Genomic DNA, 19,117 nt, shown 5'->3' with positions numbered 1-19,117 from the left:
GGACTGTTTTTTCCAGCAGGACAATGCGCCATGCCACACAGCTAGGTCAATCAGTGTGTGGATGAAGGACCACCACATCAAATCCCTGTCATGGCCAGCCCAATCTCCAGACCTGAACCCCATTGAAAACCTCTGGAATGTAATCAAGAGGAAGATGGATAGCTACAAGCCATTAAACAAAGAAGAACTGCTCACATTTTTGTACCAGGAGAGGCATTAGGTCACCCAAAAGCAGTGTGAAAGACTGGTGGAAAGCATGCCAAGACACATGAAAGCTGTGATTAAAAATCATGGTTATTCCACAAAATATTGATTTCTGAACTCATTCTGAGTTAAAACAGTAGTATTGTTGCTCCTAAATGATTATGAACTTGTTTTCTTAGCATTATTTGAGGTCTGCAAGCACTGCATTTTTTGTTATTTTGACCATTTCTCACTTTCTGAAAATAAATACAAAATTTAGTGCTTGGAAATTCGAAGACATGTTGTCAGTAGTTTATAGAATAAAAGAGCAATTTAGATTTTACTCACAAATATACCTATAAAGAGATAAATCAGTCAAACTGAAAATTTTGCAGTGGTCTTCTAGCTTTTGCCAGAGCTGTATGTGTGTGTTATATATATATGATCTGTACAGCTGGCTGACATGTGCCCGGAACAGCCATTGATGAAATCGCGTTTCATCCGCGGCTGTTAACATATTAAATGTCACTGTCAAACTCTGACAGCGGCATTTAACATGCACGTGTAGGAAGCGCGTCATTACTGTACCTCCTCCCATCGGTGCCCATGTCACATGACCATGGGTCGCTGATTGGTTGACATGAAAACCCGGGGTCAGCAGAAGACCCCTGTGGTTGTCATTGCTGGATCACTATGAGCGCCACCTGATGATCAGAGCTCATAGCAAGTGAGCAAATCTGCTACATAGAGCAGGTCTTCAGTCCTGCTCTATGTAGCAGAGGCAATTGGACAACTGCAGCTTCAAGTCTCTCTTGGAGACTAATGAAGCAAGTAAAAAGTAAAAAAAAGTTTTTAAAAATATTAAAAAATAAATAAATAAAAGTTCAAATCACCCCCTTTCGCCCCATTCAAAATAAAACAATAAAAAAAAATCAAATATACACATATTTGGCATCACCGCAGTCAGAATCGCCCGATCTATGAATATATAAAAAGAATTACCGTATTTTTTTGGACTATAAGACGCACCGGACCATGAGACGCACCCCAACTTTCAGAAGGAAAATAGGGAAAAAAATAATAATGTGTCAAATGGGGGTCCGTCTTACAGTCCGAATTCAGCTTACCTGGGAAGGGATCCAGTACAGGTGGAGGAGTGGTCACAGGGGTCATTCAGTGGTCCAGGCTCGTGCGGTGGCGGCAGGTTGGTTTTGCTGGAGCAGCTGGGCCGGGCTGTGCTGTGGCAGCTGGGCTGTGGCAGCTGTGCTGGGGCAGCTGGGCTGGGGCTGGGGCAGCTGTGCTGGGGCAGCTGGGCTGTGCTGGGGAAGCTGGGCTGTACTGGGGCTGGGGCAGCTGTGCTGTGGCATCTGGGCTGTGCTGTGGCAGCTGGGCTGGGGCAGGTGGGCTCTGTGGTGTGAGGGTGGTGGCTCTCTGTGCTCCGGTGCAGGGGCGGCGGCTCTGCCGGCATTTCCTCCAAGCCCGGAAGCCCCCGCACTTCCCTTGCTGGCCGCCGCCATGTTGCGGTGGCCTCCGGGAACATGGACGCCGGGAAGATGGCCGACGGTCCGGGGACGGTGCATGCGCAGATTCAGATCTCGTCCCGAGATCTCGGGGGACGAGATCTCGTTGCCGAGATTTGAATCTTGTCCCCCGAGATCTCAGGACGAGATCTGAACCTGCGCATGCGCCGTCCCCGGACCGACGGCCATCTTCCCAGCGTCCATGTTCCCGGAGGCCACCGCAACATGGCGGCGGCCAGCAAGGGAAGTGCGGGGGCCTCCGGGCTTGGAGGAAATGCTGGCGGAGCCGACGCCCCTGCACCGGAGCACTGAGAGCCGCTACCCCTGCACCGGAGCACAGCCACCACCGCACTACAGAGCCCCCGCGGCACCCGCACCAGCCTCACAGGTTAGTACATTGCGACCATAAGACGCACCCCCCACTTTCCCCAAAAATTTTGGGGAAAAAAGTGCGTCTTATGGTCCAAAAAATACGGTAATCCAATTGGTAAACGGCGTAGTGAGAAAAAAAATTGAAATGCCAGAATTAAGTTTTTTTGGTTGCTGCAACATTGCAATAAAATGCAATAACGGGCAATCAAAGGAACATATCTGCACCAAAATGGTATTCATAAAAATCATGCAAAAAATAAGCCCTTACCAAGCCCCAGATCCCGTTTTTCAGAAAATGGCAACTTTCTTTTTTTTTTTTTGCAAAATTTGGAATTTTTTTTCACTACTTAGATAAAAAAGAACCTAGACATGTTTGGTGTTTATGAACTTGTAATGACCTGGAGAATCATAATGGCAGGTCAGTTTTAGCATTCAGTGAAACAAGTGTGGGATTGAACTTTTTTTGCAATTTCACCGCACTTGGAATTTTTTTCCTCTTTTCTATTACATGACATGGTAAAACCAATGGTGTCGTTCAGAAGTACAACTTGTCTTGAAAAAACAAGCCCTCACGTGGCCATTTTGACCAAACAATAAAAAAGCTATGGCTCTGGGAAGAAGAGGAGCAAAAAATGAAAATGCAAAACCAAAAATACCCATGTCATTAAAGGGTTAAACAAGCTGGACTTTGGCTTTGTTCTCTCGTCTGATGGCAAATTGTGTTTTTTTCTGCTGCCAGTGTTGAAAAAGGTCAGAAATGTTTCCCTAGTCTAATTAGAAATCATATCTTTTAATGACATGACTGACTGCTGAACTCCTGTTACCAGGGAGGAATACATTAATGGAACAAGGGAGTAACTTTAAGCCCCTGGGTCCCAATATGAAGTCTGTAACTGGACACATAGCCTACCTGCCACAGGTCAAACATATCTATTTGGTCTAACTCAGGTTCCAGGACCTAAGAACAATAGCTGCACCCTTAGACCTCAAATACTTAGAGTCAACTTTTCATTTAAAGGGCCTGTCACACTAAGCGATATCGCTAGCAATATAGCTATAACGTCACTGGTTTTTGTGATGTAGCAGCGATATTGCTAGCGATATCACTATGTCTGATACTTACCTCCGACCGCTCCCCCGCTGGTTATCGCTGATAGCGCGAGAACGTCCTGAGCCGTTTTGACGCGTGGACGCGGGCGGAAGGACGTCAGGATCGCCTCGTCTGACAGGTAAGTAACGACCCCCGACCCCTGCGATGCTGCTGGTGAGATCTGCCTGTGTGGCAGCTCACTAGTGACCACTTAGCGATGTACCAGCGATCCTGACCGCGTCATATCACTGGTCGGGATCGCTGGTACATCGCTAAGTGTGACACTACCTTTACACTTGAAATGTGCTAAAAGGTGATATTAAAGATTGTAGTTTTTAGATATTCAAACTTTTAGTTACATAGATGTCTGTGTAAAAGGATGAAAAACTTTAGAAGGGTATCTCTAAACAGCCTAGGTCCTCTTTTTCTTGGCAGAGTGCTTAATGTGGAAATTGACCATTAAGAGCTCACCAAGTCCATTAGATAATAATAATAATAATAATCTTTATTTATATAGCGCCAACATATTCCGCAGCGCTTTACAGTTTAACAGTTTCAAAACACAAGTCATAAGTAACAACGCTAACAATACAATAATTAAAGCAAAATAAGACGAAATAAGACGACCCTGCTCGTGAGAGCGTACAATCTACAATGAGGTGAGGGAGATACAGAGTACAGGTGTGTATTTACAATGGTGTATTTACAATGAAGGTCCAACCATCTTGCAGGAGTGAAGGATGGATGGAGATAGTGAATGGGCTACGCACGCACACTTACACAGAGAATGACTTTGATTAGTGAATGTGATAGGCCGCTCTGAACAGGTGTGTTTTGAGGGAGCGCCTAAAACTATGCAAATTGTGGATAGTCCTGATTTCTTGGGGTAGAGCATTCCAGAGGATAGGAGCAGCACGGGAGAAGTCTTGGAGTCGGGAGTGGGAGGTACGGATTAGTGCAGAGGTTAGTCGAAAGTCGTTTGCAGAGCGCAGCGATCGGCTAGGCCGATAGACAGAAATGAGAGAAGAGATGTAAGGGGGTGCCGCACTGTGGAGAGCTTTGTGGGTGAGAACAAGTACTTTGAATTGGATCCTATAATGAATGGGCAGCCAATGTAAGGACTTGCGAAGAGCGGACGCGTCCGAGTACCGATTACCCAGATGGACGATCCTGGCTGCTGCATTGAGTATGGACTGGAGAGGGGATAGTCGAGTGACGGGGAGGCCAATTAATAGAGCGTTGCAGTAATCCAGGCGAGAGTGGATCAATGCAACAGTGAGGGTTTTTGTTGTTTCCATAGTGAGAAAAGGGCGGATTCTAGAGATGTTCTTTAGGTGTAAGCGGCAAGAGCGGGCAAGGGATTGTATATGGGATGTAAAGGAGAGATTGGTGTCAAATATAACACCCAGACAGCGCACCTGCTGCCGGGGCGTTATTGTGGTACCACCCACGGAGAAGGAAATGTCAGATTTAGGGAGGTTAGTATACGGCGGGAGCAGAAGAAGTTCAGTTTTGGAGAGGTTGAGTCTAGATGTCTTTAATAACTGGAGCCACTAAAGTAAAGGTCATTTTTGAATAATGGTACATATATATCTCATTCTTGACTAACAGATGACAGAATGTCATAATCAGAAGTAATTATCAAGAATTATTTGAGTTCATTATTTCCTTGCAAAGAGAAGAATGACCAAGCCATAACGATATGGGACACTTAATTTTGCTGTTCAAGAGTCAAGAATCTAGTGAGAACTCAAGTCATCCTGATTGCTATTGAGATAAAATAATCTGTTATGATAAATTATCCGCACTCTGTGACCTCTGCTATAATTTACTTAAATTCATTTGTGTGAACTTGTGTTTTCTTCCAGTAGAAGTGACTAAGAGATTGTTCCTTAAGTTCTAAGGCTTTCACTGAGGTCAGATGTGTCAAGGGACGCAGAAATGATTGCTCCCCGCGGCATACTAATTGCCATGATTATACAGGAAAAGTCCGATGGATACTTGCGCATCCATTGCTCTGACAGGCGCTTAATATGAATTCCGCAGATGGCAAGGTATAACATGACAGTATGCCTTGGTCAGCAAACTATTTCACACACATAATGGACAGAGTTATGGAGGACAGTATTACATTATCTTCCTTTGTTTAATTCTTAAACTGCACTGTTATATACATGCCTCCAGTACAATAACAATGTAAAAGAATTATCAATAAAGTCCCAGAAAAAATAACAGACATTATTGATCAACATATCAGTGAAATTCACAAAGTAACCAAACTGCAGTAGAATAATGAAGTATAGAGAACTGTTTTTGCACGCACTTCACTTCCCCTAAACATGACATATTGGTGTGACCTCTTTTGAATTAATTTGCATAGAATGAAGAAAATGAGCAACTTTTTGCAAAATTTTTTTATGCCTGATAAAATCATGTAGCAAAAGAAAATGATTATTTGAATAAATAAATATTTTTGTAAACATTGATACATGTGTAGAATTAGACTATGATTTTTTTTTATATATTGGCCTGTTAATCCTGAATTTCAGCTTACATCTTTTGTTGATATTCTGTCCCTCTATCATGTGATCTGCCTTTCCCCCTCCCTCACTTAGACATGTGCACCTAAAAGGAAAATGCTGTCTTTGACAAAATCAAAAGCTTATATGACTACCTAGAAACATATACAGTGGGGAAAAAAAAGTATTTAGTCAGTCAGCAATAGTGCAAGTTCCACCACTTAAAAAGATGAGAGGCGTCTGTAATTTACATCATAGGTAGACCTCAACTATGGGAGACAAACTGAGAAAAAAAAATCCAGAAAATCACATTGTCTGTTTTTTTTTCATTTTATTTGCATATTATGGTGGAAAATAAGTATTTGGTCAGAAACAAAATTTCATCTCAATACTTTGTGATATATCCTTTGTTGGCAATGACAGAGGTCAAACGTTTTCTGTAAGTCTTCACAAGGTTGCCACACACTGTTGTTGGTATGTTGGCCCATTCCTCCATGCAGATCTCCTCTAGAGCAGTGATGTTTTTGGCTTTTCGCTTGGCAACACGGACTTTCAACTCCCTCCAAAGGTTTTCTATAGGGTTGAGATCTGGAGACTGGCTAGGCCACTCCAGGACCTTGAAATGCTTCTTACGAAGCCACTCCTTCGTTGCCCTGGCGGTGTGCTTTGGATCATTGTCATGTTGAAAGACCCAGCCACGTTTCATCTTCAATGCCCTTGCTGATGGAAGGAGGTTTGCACTCAAAATCTCACGATACATGGCCCCATTCATTCTTTCATGTACCTGGATCAGTCGTCCTGGCCCCTTTGCAGAGAAACAGCCCCAAAGCATGATGTTTCCACCACCATGCTTTACAGTAGGTATGGTGTTTGATGGATGCAACTCAGTATTCTTTTTCCTCCAAACACGACAAGTTGTGTTTCTACCAGACAGTTCCAGTTTGGTTTCATCAGGCCATAGGACATTCTCCCAAAACTCCTCTGGATCATCCAAATGCTCTCTAGCAAACTTCAGACGGGCCCGGACATGTACAGGCTTAAGCAGTGGGACACGTCTGGCACTGCAGGATCTGAGTCCATGGTGGCGTAGTGTGTTACTTATGGTAGGCCTTGTTACATTGGTCCCAGCTCTCTGCAGTTCATTCACTAGGTCCCCCCGCGTGGTTCTGGGATTTTTGCTCACCGTTCTTGTGATCATTCTGACCCCATGGGGTGGGATTTTGCGTGGAGCACCAGATCAAGGGAGATTATCAGTGGTCTTGTATGTCTTCCATTTTCTAATTATTGCTCCCACAGTTGATTTCTTCACTCCAAGCTGGTTGGCTATTGCAGATTCAGTCTTCCCAGCCTGGTGCAGGGCTACAATTTTGTTTCTGGTGTCCTTTGACAGCTCTTTGGTCTTCACCATAGTGGAGTTTGGAGTCAGACTGTTTGAGGGTGTGCACAGGTGTCTTTTTATACTGATAACAAGTTTAAACAGGTGCCATTACTACAGGTAATGAGTGGAGGAAAGAGGAGACTCTTAAAGAAGAAGTTACAGGTCTGTGAGAGCCAGAAATCTTGATTGCTTGTTTCTGACCAAATACTTATTTTCCACCATAATATGCAAATAAAATGAAAAAAAAACAGACAATGTGATTTTCTGGATTTTTTTTTCTCAGTTTGTCTCCCATAGTTGAGGTCTACCTATGATGTAAATTACAGACGCCTCTTATCTTTTTAAGTGGTGGAACTTGCACTATTGCTGACTGACTAAATACTTTTTTTCCCCACTGTATACTGTATAAACCAGCTTTGCTATTTACTTTTATTTTGCAATAAAACAAGAAGTCAGCTTTTCTTATTGCCTCTTGGTGAACTTTGGCACCTAATATATATGAGTATCCCTGCACATTTTTCATAGAAAAGAAGTTGTAATATGTTGGAAAATGTTTGATGCAACAACTTCATTCCTGTCTATGAGTGTTTAGTTGCTAGAATTGTATTCTGTTCATAAAGTTAGAACAAAAAAACTCCCAGAGGCTCACACAGGGATAGCATGTGACTGTATTTCCTGTGTCTGTGTATGAGAGAAGCAGCCTGCTATAGAGGCTGCACTGATAGAGACACACAAATGATTTATTCCTGATCTATTAAGCTTATCATATATTGTTCCTGTTTGTTCATGAATAGAAAAACTCTGTTGTCACAAGCTTGGAGATTATGCTGAATAATCTGCTGCCATCAGGTTATGGGCCCAGAGTGACACAGAACCCCAGAGTAACACAGCAACAGATGACCAGAGCAAGAGCAGCACAGAGCAACAGAGAAGATGTCCACTAGTAGCAATCCTGTCTCATTGCCAAGCCTCACTAACCAGAACTACCAGTCCTGGATATTCAAGGTGAACATGCTGCTCAAGTGGAAGTGACAAGTGGAAAGGTTTTAAATACAAGAGTTAGGACTGTCCCACAAGGGTTGCCGTGATGTGGCAGGATGGCTTGTACATTATTTTGATCAAAAGTATGTTTACTAAATACCCTTATTATTATTACTATCTTAATGCAATTTTTGCAATTTATTTTTAACTTTTTTATTTCAGGATATTTGTTTTTTGTTTTTGGTTTTCAATGTGTAAAGGTCATGTGTTTATATGCATTTACATGTTGCATACACATTAATTTACTTTTTAAGCTCAGACCAAGTTTCTCATAAGATAAGTTATGTGGAAATATACTCAGGAACAAGTTCCTCATCCATTACCAGATGATTGGCTCAAGAAGGATCAGAAAGCACAAAGCACGATCTCCTGCAATGTAGATAATAATCAGATTTTGCATATATGCAAGTGTGCAACTGCAAAGGAGATGTAGGATTAGTTACAGAAAGTGCGTGAAAGATCAAATCTCAGCAATAAGCTTTATCTCATGAGCAAGCTGTATCAGTCTAAGCTAAGTGATAGGCAGAATATGCAGGACTATATAAGAAACACCCTAGAGATTGTGGAGCATTTCAAGGGTATTGGAGAAGAAATTAAAGATTTTTGTGTTGCTGCACTTCTATTAATTGGTCTTCCAGAGAGTTATGACACACATGAGACTGCACTAGATGCACAGCCAGATGATGAGCTGACACTGGAGTATGTTAAAGGCAAACTTTTGGATGAATTCAAGAGAAAACGCATCATTTAAGCAGCCGTAATGAATCCAGAGCAGAAACACCATTAAAGACACATTTCCCTAAGTATAAAAGCAATCAAAGAGAAACTCATGAATGTTTTGTCTGTAAAAAGCCTGATCACCTTAAAGCAGAATGCAGAATTTGGAAAGCAAGAATGAGTCAGTTTAAAAAGCAGAACAGTCATCAAAGGGTTAAAATAGCTGTAAAGGAAGATTCTACGTGTGCTGAAGCTGCATTTAATGCCAGTACAAGCCCATCTGCAAAGCGTATATGGTGTATAGATTCTAATGCAAGCAGTCATATGACAAATAACAAGGATGTCTTCACTGACCTTAATGAAAGCAAGTCAAAAAGGACATCTTAGCTAATGGTCACTATATGACTTCAGAAGGAGTAGGAGACTGCTACCTCTACTGTCCAATTTCCTCAGCACAAAGCAGAAAGATCCCAATAAAGAATGTTCTCTATGTTCCCATCCTTGAAAGCAGTCTTCTGTCAGTAAAGAAGCTCACACAAAAGGGAAAAGTAGTTACTATTAAAGATAAGAGCTGCATCATCTCAAAGAAGGGTCCCACTCTTGCAGAAGGAAAAATCCAAGATGAACTTTATCAGCTAAAATGCAAAGAAATAGTGTACAGTGCTAGACAAGATCTACATAAGAACTGTATCCATGTATGGCACAGACGTCTTGGGCACAGAGACCCAGAAGCAGTAAGGAAGCTAGCTCAACTTGCAAATGGTATTGAAATCAACCAAATCAAATGAAATCAAATGATGAAGTGCACTAGATGTCTTAAAGGGAAAATGTCCAGAAAATCCTTTCCTAAAATAAGCATCATTAGATCTGCACAGCCTCTGGATCTGATACATACAAATGAATGTGGTCCAATGAGTGTTCAAACTCATAGCAAAAAGAGATATTTATTAATGACTGTGGATGAAGTTCCACAGAAACTTGAAGAATATCTTGCTTTAGTGTTTAACAAATTTGGAAGATTGACAAAAGCCCTGCATGTAGATAATGGAACCGAATATACAAGTGGTAAGGTGCAAACCATTTTGAGAAAGGATGGACTCGTGTTCCAGACTACCATTCCATACAACCCAGAACAAAATGGCACTGCAGAGAGGAAGAACCGTACTCTCTCTGAAAGTGGAAGAAGTATGTTGTTTGATGCGAATCTACCTACAACGTATTGGGGAGAAGCCTTCATGACTAGAGTTGAGCGAAATTGGTCGGTCAATTTAAAAAATCGCCGACTTTCGCCAAAGTCGGGTTTCATGAAACGAAACCCGACCATAGCGTGAGGTCGGCCATGATGTCAGCGACCCGAGCGCCAAAGTTGTGTTTCAAATGATGCTTCCAGCGCCTTTTTTCAGCCAATGATGGAGGATGCACACTGTGGGCAACGCGATGACATAGGCAGCGGCCACCACCATCTTAGAGAAGGGCATTGAAGTGATTGGATGGCTTTGTGTGGCATCACAGTGGGTATAAAAGGCTGTGACCGCCATCTTACTTCTGCCGATCTTGGCATAGGGAGAGGTGCTGCTGCTGATTCTGAGTAGGGAGAGCGTTAGGCAGGGAAGAAGAAAAAAAACAACTGCTTCTGCTGATAGCACTTTTCACTGTACAGTTAGTGTGCAGTGAAAGGGGAGGATTTTTGTTTTTGTGCAGCAGCACTGGTGGTGATTAGGCTGCATTGTAAGGCTACCTGCTAGCTGCATTGCTGTGTGCACACTGGTGTTCAAACTGCTTTTTTCAAAGCACTCCAAATTTTATTTTGTCCTGGTGAGTTACTGAGCATTCATTTTTTCACAGACCGTATAGTGGTGTATGCTCCTCACACAATACCATGTACCGGCTGGTATCACGGACAAATAGAAGCTATCTGGGTGTGACTCGAAGAAAAAGCCGAGGAGTTTGTCCGTTTTTCCAGACCTACATCTTAGAGTGCTGTCCGCTTTTCAAACAGTTTCGTATATCTGCTGTTTGATTACGGTGAAAACTAGACAGAGACAGCGTGTGTCAGTCCCTATAGAAATAGACGGAGATTGACAATTTTCCATACAGACACCGTATAGCGGTGTGCGATCCTCACACACTACCGTGTACCGGCTGGTATCACAGACAAATAGAAGCTATCTTTGTGTTACTCTGGAAAAAAAAGCCGAGGAGTTTTTCCGTTTTTCCAGACCTACACCTTAGAGTGCTGTCCGCTTTTCAAACAGACATCGTATAGAGCTGTCTAATTCTCAAACAGTATTGTATATCTGCCGTTCGCATTACAGTAACATCTATACAGAGTCAGCATGTGTGTGTGACACTCCGTAAATACATATACGTAGATTGTTAGTTACACAAAAAATCATATACAGCTTTACACTTCTGATAAAGTTCTGTATATCTGCTTGTTGGATTACGGTCCAATACATACTGTGAGAGCGTCTGTGACTAACAAAATATATACGTAGATTTAATTTTTTTCATACACCTTACACAGCTGGACGCTCCTCATACAGAACCATCTCTCTGCTGGTATTTTTGGTACATTTTCCCAAACATGAGGAAGTATGGTGGATTAGTCCGTGGACGTGGGCAGGGGGGCGCAGCTGGTACTGATGGTGGTGGTGCATCGGCTGGTTCTGGCAAAAGCACAATAGCAGCTAAGGCAGAAAGTGTTGAGCTGGCGTCATCGTCTGGCTCAAGAAGCCTGTAAGGTTGCCTTTTCTTGGAGTAGGAAAACCGCTTTTGAAGCCGGAGCATCAGGAACAGGTTTTAGCATACATTGCCGAAACAGCCACCAGCTCTAATGTATTGCCTCCTCTTCTGAACGTTCGAAACCTGCAAGCACGGAGTCGTCAGTGCAGGGTTCTGGTCAGGAAAAACACCTTTCCTTATGTCCTTCACCCCCACCAAAAGTTAAGAATGCAGCAGCCCACACTTCAGATTACTCTATGGAGCTCTTTTCACATACCATGCCTGGGTTATCCAGTCAAATCCAGAATTTCCCAGTCCAAGATGAATTTGACATGGAGTGCACTGATGCACAGCCACTGCTAGGTGATTCTGCTGGTACTCCGACCCAGAGCACTACATTGCCCTCGCAGTCTATTGAGCCAGAATCTGACCCTGATGAAATTCAGGTGCCCCTTCCCGCATACTATACCACCTTACACGATGACACAGAGGAAGGTAAAGAGGAAGGTGCAGATGACTTTGAAGAGGAGGTGATGGATGACCCAGTTCTTGACCCGGATTGGCATCCATTGGGGGAGGAGGGTGGCGCTGGCAATAGTTCAGAAAAGGAGAAGGATCTGCAGCAGGCATTGACATCGCAGCAGCGGTTATCTGGCAGGCCCGTAGCTGTCCAAATACGTGGACCAAAAACTAAAAGAGTTGCAGGACAGCTTGGCCAGACGGTCAACTTAGCAAAGCGTGCAAGGCCAAAAAATGTATACCATAGTAGGAAGAGTGCAGTGTGGCACTTCTTTGTCCAAAATCCTACGGATGAGGCAAAGGTTACCTGTAAGAAGTGCGGAAGGACCTTTAGCCGAGGTAAACAACTCAGAAATTTGAATACCAGTTGCATGCTTAGACATTTAACCAGCATGCACTTGCAAGTGTGGAGGGGCTGCAAAACCTCAGGTAGCACGTGTGCACCTGCTCCGACTCAAGGTAGCCAGCAACGCTCCATCACTTCCCCCACTGTAAGACCACCGCCACCGTTAAGAACATCACCAGCACTAAATGTGGAGGTGTCGTCGCAAGGCCAATGCACTAAGGGAATCACAATGGTTTTGCAACACAACACTGAATCTAGGCCATCACCACCAATACCATCACCAACCCCATCTCACTCCGTCCGGTCCACCGCTACTTCCCCCATATGCAGCTCTCCAGTCCAGCTCACCCTACCAGACACTCTAAGTAGGACAAGAAAGTACTCATCGTCTCATCCGCGTACACGTTGTTTGAACGCCTACATTGCCAAACTAATCTCATTAGAGATGATGCCCTATCGTTTGGTTGAAAGCGAAGCTTTCATCGACCTCATAGCCTACGCTGTCCCATGCTATGACCTACCCAGTCTGCCCTTCTTTTCTCGAAAAGCCACCCTGCACTCCACCGGCATGTGGAAGACCGCATTGTCCATGCACTAAAACAGTCAGTGAGTGGAAAGGTGCACCTCACAACAGATGCATGGACCAGTAGGCATGGCCAGGGCCGTTACGTGTCCATCACTGTGCACTGGGTTAATGTGGTGGATGCAGGCTCCACTGGGGACAGCGGTGGTGGAACAGTGCTGCCTAGCCCACGGTATAGGAAACAGTTGGCTGTAGGCTTTCGCTCCTCCTCCTCCATCAGCGAAAGTTCGTCCACAGAGCGCAGTCGCACGAGCACTCCATCCGCAGCTGGCAGTGTTGCACATGAGGTGTCCCACTAACGAACAGCTAGTGGTAAGCGTCAGCAGGCTGTGTTAAAGATAATGTCTTTGGGCGACAACAGAAACACCGTGGAGGTACTGGCTGACTACTTGTAGCGACAAACAGAGTCATGGCTGGGCAGTCTACATCTTGACGCAGGCAAGGTAGTCAGTGATAATGGCCATAATTTGTGGCAGCCATAGCCCGTGCAAAACTCACACACATACCTTGCCTGGCTCACACTTTGAACCTGGTGGTGCAGTGCTTCCTTAATAATGATCCGGAGTTAACATCCCTGCTCCATAAGGTGCGAAGACTGTGCTCGCTCATCTGTTGCTCGACTGTACACTCCAGTTGTATACAGAAGCTGCAGCGATTGCTCCACCTCCCCAAGCACCGCCTAATCATAGACGTAGCAACATGGTGCAACTCCACCCTGCACATGGTTGAGACGCTGTGCGAACAGAGGCAGGCTGTAATGCATTTGTGGGAGGATACACGGACAGGCAGTTTGAGGGAAGACATGGAATTGTCAGGTGTGCAGTGGTCAAAGCTGAAAGACCTCTGTAAAGTCCTTCAGTGTTTTGAGGAATGCACACGGCTGGTAAGCGCAGACAATGCCATCATAAGCATGAGCATCCCACTTATGCGTCTGCTCATGCAAAGTTTGATGCACATTAAGGATCAGGTGTCTGCAGAGGAGGAGGAGGGAAGCCTTGATGACAGTCAGCCATTGTCTGGTCAGGGAACTGTCCTGGACGAGATGGAGGAAGAAGAGGAGGAGGAGGATGAGGGGGATGATTATTTTGGGCAGGAGGATGCTTCTCAGGGGCAAGAGAAAATGTTGGCGTTCCAAGGTCAGGTAAAGTGTTTGTGCGTGACTGTAGGGATGTAGATTTGCCAGAAAGTGCTCCTCCACCCACCACTGGCAGTGCATCATTGACGCCTGGAACATTGGCCCACATGTGCGATTATGCCTTGCGGATCCTAAAAATGGACCCCCACATTTCCAAAATGATTAGAGATGACTACTGGCTGACCAGCATCCTCGATCCATGTCACAAAGGCAAATTACACAACATCATGCCACAGGAGAACCTAGAGATAATATTGGCTAACAAACAAGCAACTCTGGTAAACAGGTTGTTTGAGGCTTCCCCAGCACACAGCAGCGGTGCTGTTTCTCCCATGAGCCGTAGTGGGCACAATGGAAGAGGTGTTCGTGGTGCACACAGCCGAAGTGGCGTTGGAGACAGGGGTTTAACGACCATGTTGTGGAATGATTTCTCAAGTACCGCTCACACGACTGCTAATACTGCATCGATTAAGTGACAGGAGACAGCAGTTGTCAAATATGGTTACAAACTACTTCTCCCATATCGATGTTCTCCCTCACAAGTCATTCCCCTTTGACTATTGGGCCTCTAAACTGGACGCCTGGCCTGAATTGGCACAATATGCCTTACAGAAGCTCGCTTGCCCTGCTGCTAGTGTGTTATTTGAAAGAGTCTTCACTGCTGCTGGATCAATCATGACAGAAAAAAGGACCCGTCTGTCGACCCAAAATGTTGATGATCTAACCTTCTTTAAAATGAACCATGCATGGGTTGCAAAGGATTTTGTCCCACCTTCCGCTGATGACACATAGGTTCCCAGAAAACTGCCTCGCTTTTGTCCTCCTCTTCCTCGGACTTGCCCAATTCCGCCCTTTGCAGCAGCTGAAGGTCCAGCCAACACATCAACATATGCCATTTTTAAACCTCCCTAAGTGGGCTGCCCACCCCCCCAATGGCTGGGGTCAACACCTGGCGCACCCGGGCAAGTGCCGTTGCTCTGAACAGGTGGATGGGCCCACAGATGGCCGGCGGCACTGGCACAGGGCCCCTTATAGTACAATACAGTGTCTCTGATGGTGGGGGGCCCACTCACTGTCAGACACACCAGCGTACTATGAGTGGCCTTGTGCCAGTACCGTCGACCACGAGTGTGCCCCCCCTGCTTGGTCATGGTCACAGCACTTGCAAGTTGCAATACTCTCCCTGCTCCACCGCTGTGTAATCTGGCCAGATAAATTCTTCACAGGGACGGCCACTAGAAATTTGGTGTGTTGATCGATGATGGTTAAGATGTAGCTATGCCCTGTCCTGCTGGCCTCTACCTTCAGATGATCAATGGCTACCATTTGTTATGGACATCAACTTACAAGCGGATGCAGTGGTGCTTTATGATCACCTTTCACAGTTGTCATAGTCACAGATGTGTGACATTCCTGCCACCATTTTTCAATGTCTCCTCTCATGCCAATCCAATAGCATTGCCTACGGCCTGTGACTTCTGTCTTTGGCACTCCAAAATGACCAGACACATAATGATAGGCAGTGAGGACCATGTGTACATCTCTACCTGTGATCAAAGTTTGATGGAGACAAGTAACGGTGATGTGATCCACACTACTGCGATAAAGCAATCCTTTCTTCACAAAGAACCGTTTTTGCTGTCTCCACAGACACAGTAATTGAGGGTCTGCATCGCCTCTGCAACATCTACTGGGAGGTTTTCCCACGATGAGTAATTACCAATTTTCTGGTAACACTCGAATTTCCGTCTGTACTTGTATCCATGTAGTTTCCAGTAGCGGAGAGTCTGGACTGGCTTACTGAGATTAAAATATATACGAAGATTTAAAAGTACCACAACACTGTAGACTGTTGTATGCTTCGACTACCTTTCCCTTTTTCTACTTGTTAAATTCTGTTGTAATACATCCTGAGCCTGTGAGTGTCTGTGTCTGACTCCGGAAGTATAGACGAAAATTTACAATTACCCCTAGACTGGATACACCTTGTATGTGCTGATACAGTACCTTTGTTCCAAATTTTGTATTACGGTATCATCGATAGTGAGTGAGCGTGTGTGAGCGTGTGTGGTTTACGCCTTCTATATATATGGTGAATTGGAGATACCAATTTTTACCCTGTACTCGATACAGCTTGTATCTTGTTATACAGTACCTTTGTTCGACATTTAGTATTACGGTCAAATCCATACCAAGTAAGTGTCTGAGACTGACTACGGGACTATGTTTACAGAGATTTCAATTGTACCCTATAATATACTGTATATACTTGCTATCTTGTTATCCAGTACCTTTTTTACAACATTTTTTTATTATGGTCAAACCCAGACTGAGTGAGCGTCTTAGGGTGACACCGGAAATATATACCGAGATTTCAAATTTGCCTAACACTGTATACAGGTGTACGCTTATGTTACATTACCCATTTACAGATTTTCATATTCTTGTGTACTCCATACTGGGCCTGAGAGCGTTTGTGTCTGCCTCCTGAAATGTATACAGAGATTCAGAATGTTTACACTATACTAAATATACCGTGTATCTGGTGATACTGTACCCTTTTTCACTTTTTTATTTTATTGGGTAATCCATACTGAGCCTGTGAGCGTCTGTGCATGACTCATGAATAGTGTTGAGCGATACCGTTCGATACCCAAAAATATCGTATCGGATGGTATCGCCCGATACGAAAAAAATATCGGGTATCGCCGATTCCGATACCGGAAGTCCCATTCAAGTCAATGGGACTTCCGGTATCGGAATTAAAAAAAGGCCTTTATTTCCTTGTTGGCTAATTCTACATAATTGAAAACAAATAAGAATCATGTAGAATGTATTGTGGGAGGTGGAGGAGACATTAAAAGCATAGTGGTTTATTCAAATCACATGGCATAGCATTAATTCCAATTTTTTTTTTCAAGACGTTCGGAGTTAAAAAGATATTGACTATGTTAACTTTTTTATATTTAGTCAGATATGTATGTTTCGCAACTTCCATGCTCTTCACCTTCTTTTGTACTTCTCCCACACTTTCTCCTTCATGATCCGCAGCAGTAGCATTTTTTTCATCAACTTTTTCTTCACCTTATTCATCTTCTTCATCTTCACCTTCTTCCCATTAATTTTTTTTTCCATTCTTCATATTCTTCTTATTCAGCTATTATTAATTTTCATATGCTATTTCTTCATCTTCTTCCTATTCTTCTTTTTCTTCATTTTCTTATGGTGACAGGCATTCCTGTAGTACTTATCTATAAAAGTTATAAGATTACACCTTATGTTCTGCCTGTCACAAAAGATTTACAACAGGATTTGTCCGCGTTCAGTTTGGCCTGCAGTAGCAGGCATTTTCCAGGGGCACCACGAGGAGGAACGGACTCACCCCCATTTACTGCTTAGTCTTCTTCTGCTTATAATTTTGATTTCTTCTATGCTGATTTTTTGTCTTATGCTTAATGTTCTTCTGCTTTCTGTTCTTCTGCTTTTGCTTCTTCTGCTTCTTGTTCTTCTGTCTTTTGTTCTGTATCTTGGAGGTTGTCTTCATGTTCTTTGTCCTCTTGGTCTTATTATTTAGGGTCATATTTCTGGTCTTCTTTGGTGTGGTCTTCAGGGTCGTCATCATCAGGGTCATCGTCATGGAGATCAATAAGGATTACCAAAGACAATTTCAAAAAGCTTGATCTTGGAAATGTAGCAGAAGGTACAAGAAGGCTGAGAAACTGGCGAGAACCAGCAGACAGTGCTGGCACCCGGATGGGTAGCAGAAGGAACAAGAGCCAATGGCACTACCGAGGACCAACTGACGGTGCTGGACCACGGTTACTAAGCAGAAGGTACCTGTGCTAAAAAGCACTACCAAGGACCAGCTGACGGTGCTGGACCTCGGATACCGAGATGGAGGCACCTAGGTCAAAAGCTGTGGCGAGAACCAGCAGACAGTGCTGGCACCCGGATGGGTAGCAGAAGGAACAAGAGCCAATGGCACTACCGAGGACCAACTGACGGTGCTGGACCACGGTTACTAAGCAGAAGGTACCTGTGCTAAAAAGCACTACCAAGGACCAGCTGACGGTGCTGGACCTCGGATACCGAGATGGAGGCACCTAGGCCAAAGGCTGTGGCGAGAACCAGCAGACAGTGCTGGCACCCGGATGGGTAGCAAAAGGAACAAGAGCCAATGGCACTACCGAGGACCAACTGACGGTGCTGGACCACGGTTACTAAGCAGAAGGTACCTGTGCTAAAAAGCACTACCAAGGACCAGCTGACGGTGCTGGACCTCGGATACCGAGATGGAGGCACCTAGGCCAAAGGCTCTGGCGAGAACCAGCAGACAGTGCTGGAACCCGGGTGGGTAGCAGAAGGAACAAGAGCCAATGGCACTACCGAGGACCAACTGACGGTGCTGGACCACGGTTACTAAGCAGAAGGTACCTGTGCTAAAAAGCACTACCAAGGACCAGCTGACGGTGCTGGACCTTGGATACCGAGATGGAGGCACCTAGGCCAAAGGCTGTGGCGAGAACCAGCAGACAGTGCTGGAACCCGGATGGGTAGCAGAAGGAACAAGAGCCAACGGCACTACCGAGGACCAACTGACGGTGCTGGACCACGGTTACTAAGCAGAAGGTACCTGTGCTAAAAAGCACTACCGAGGACCAGCTGACGGTGCTGGACTTCGGATACCGAGATGGAGGCACCTAGCCCAAAGGCTCTGGCGAGAACCAGCAGACAGTGCTGGAACCCGGGTGGGTAGCAGAAGGTACCCATTGAAAGCAAAGTAGCCAGGCCGCAAGCCGGCCGCAGTTACCGAAACCCACAGTCCTACAGGGGGTCCATGTCCCATTGGCACTACGGATCCAGCCTTCAGTGCCAGTTCCCGCAGCCCACATAGGAGTCACCTAAACTGCAGGCACCGTAGAGTCGGCTAACCCGGCCGCAAGATGACAGGACAACGGATTGGTGGCATAGTGACCTTGACACTACCCGG

Source organism: Dendrobates tinctorius, unplaced genomic scaffold, assembly GCF_039654945.1.
Source record: "Dendrobates tinctorius isolate UK_male_01 unplaced genomic scaffold, ASM3965494v1 ptg000263l, whole genome shotgun sequence".
NCBI classification, from domain to species: Eukaryota; Metazoa; Chordata; class Amphibia; order Anura; family Dendrobatidae; genus Dendrobates; species Dendrobates tinctorius.
The sequence above is the reverse complement of the archived record's forward strand: the minus strand, read 5'-3'. Positions refer to the sequence as shown.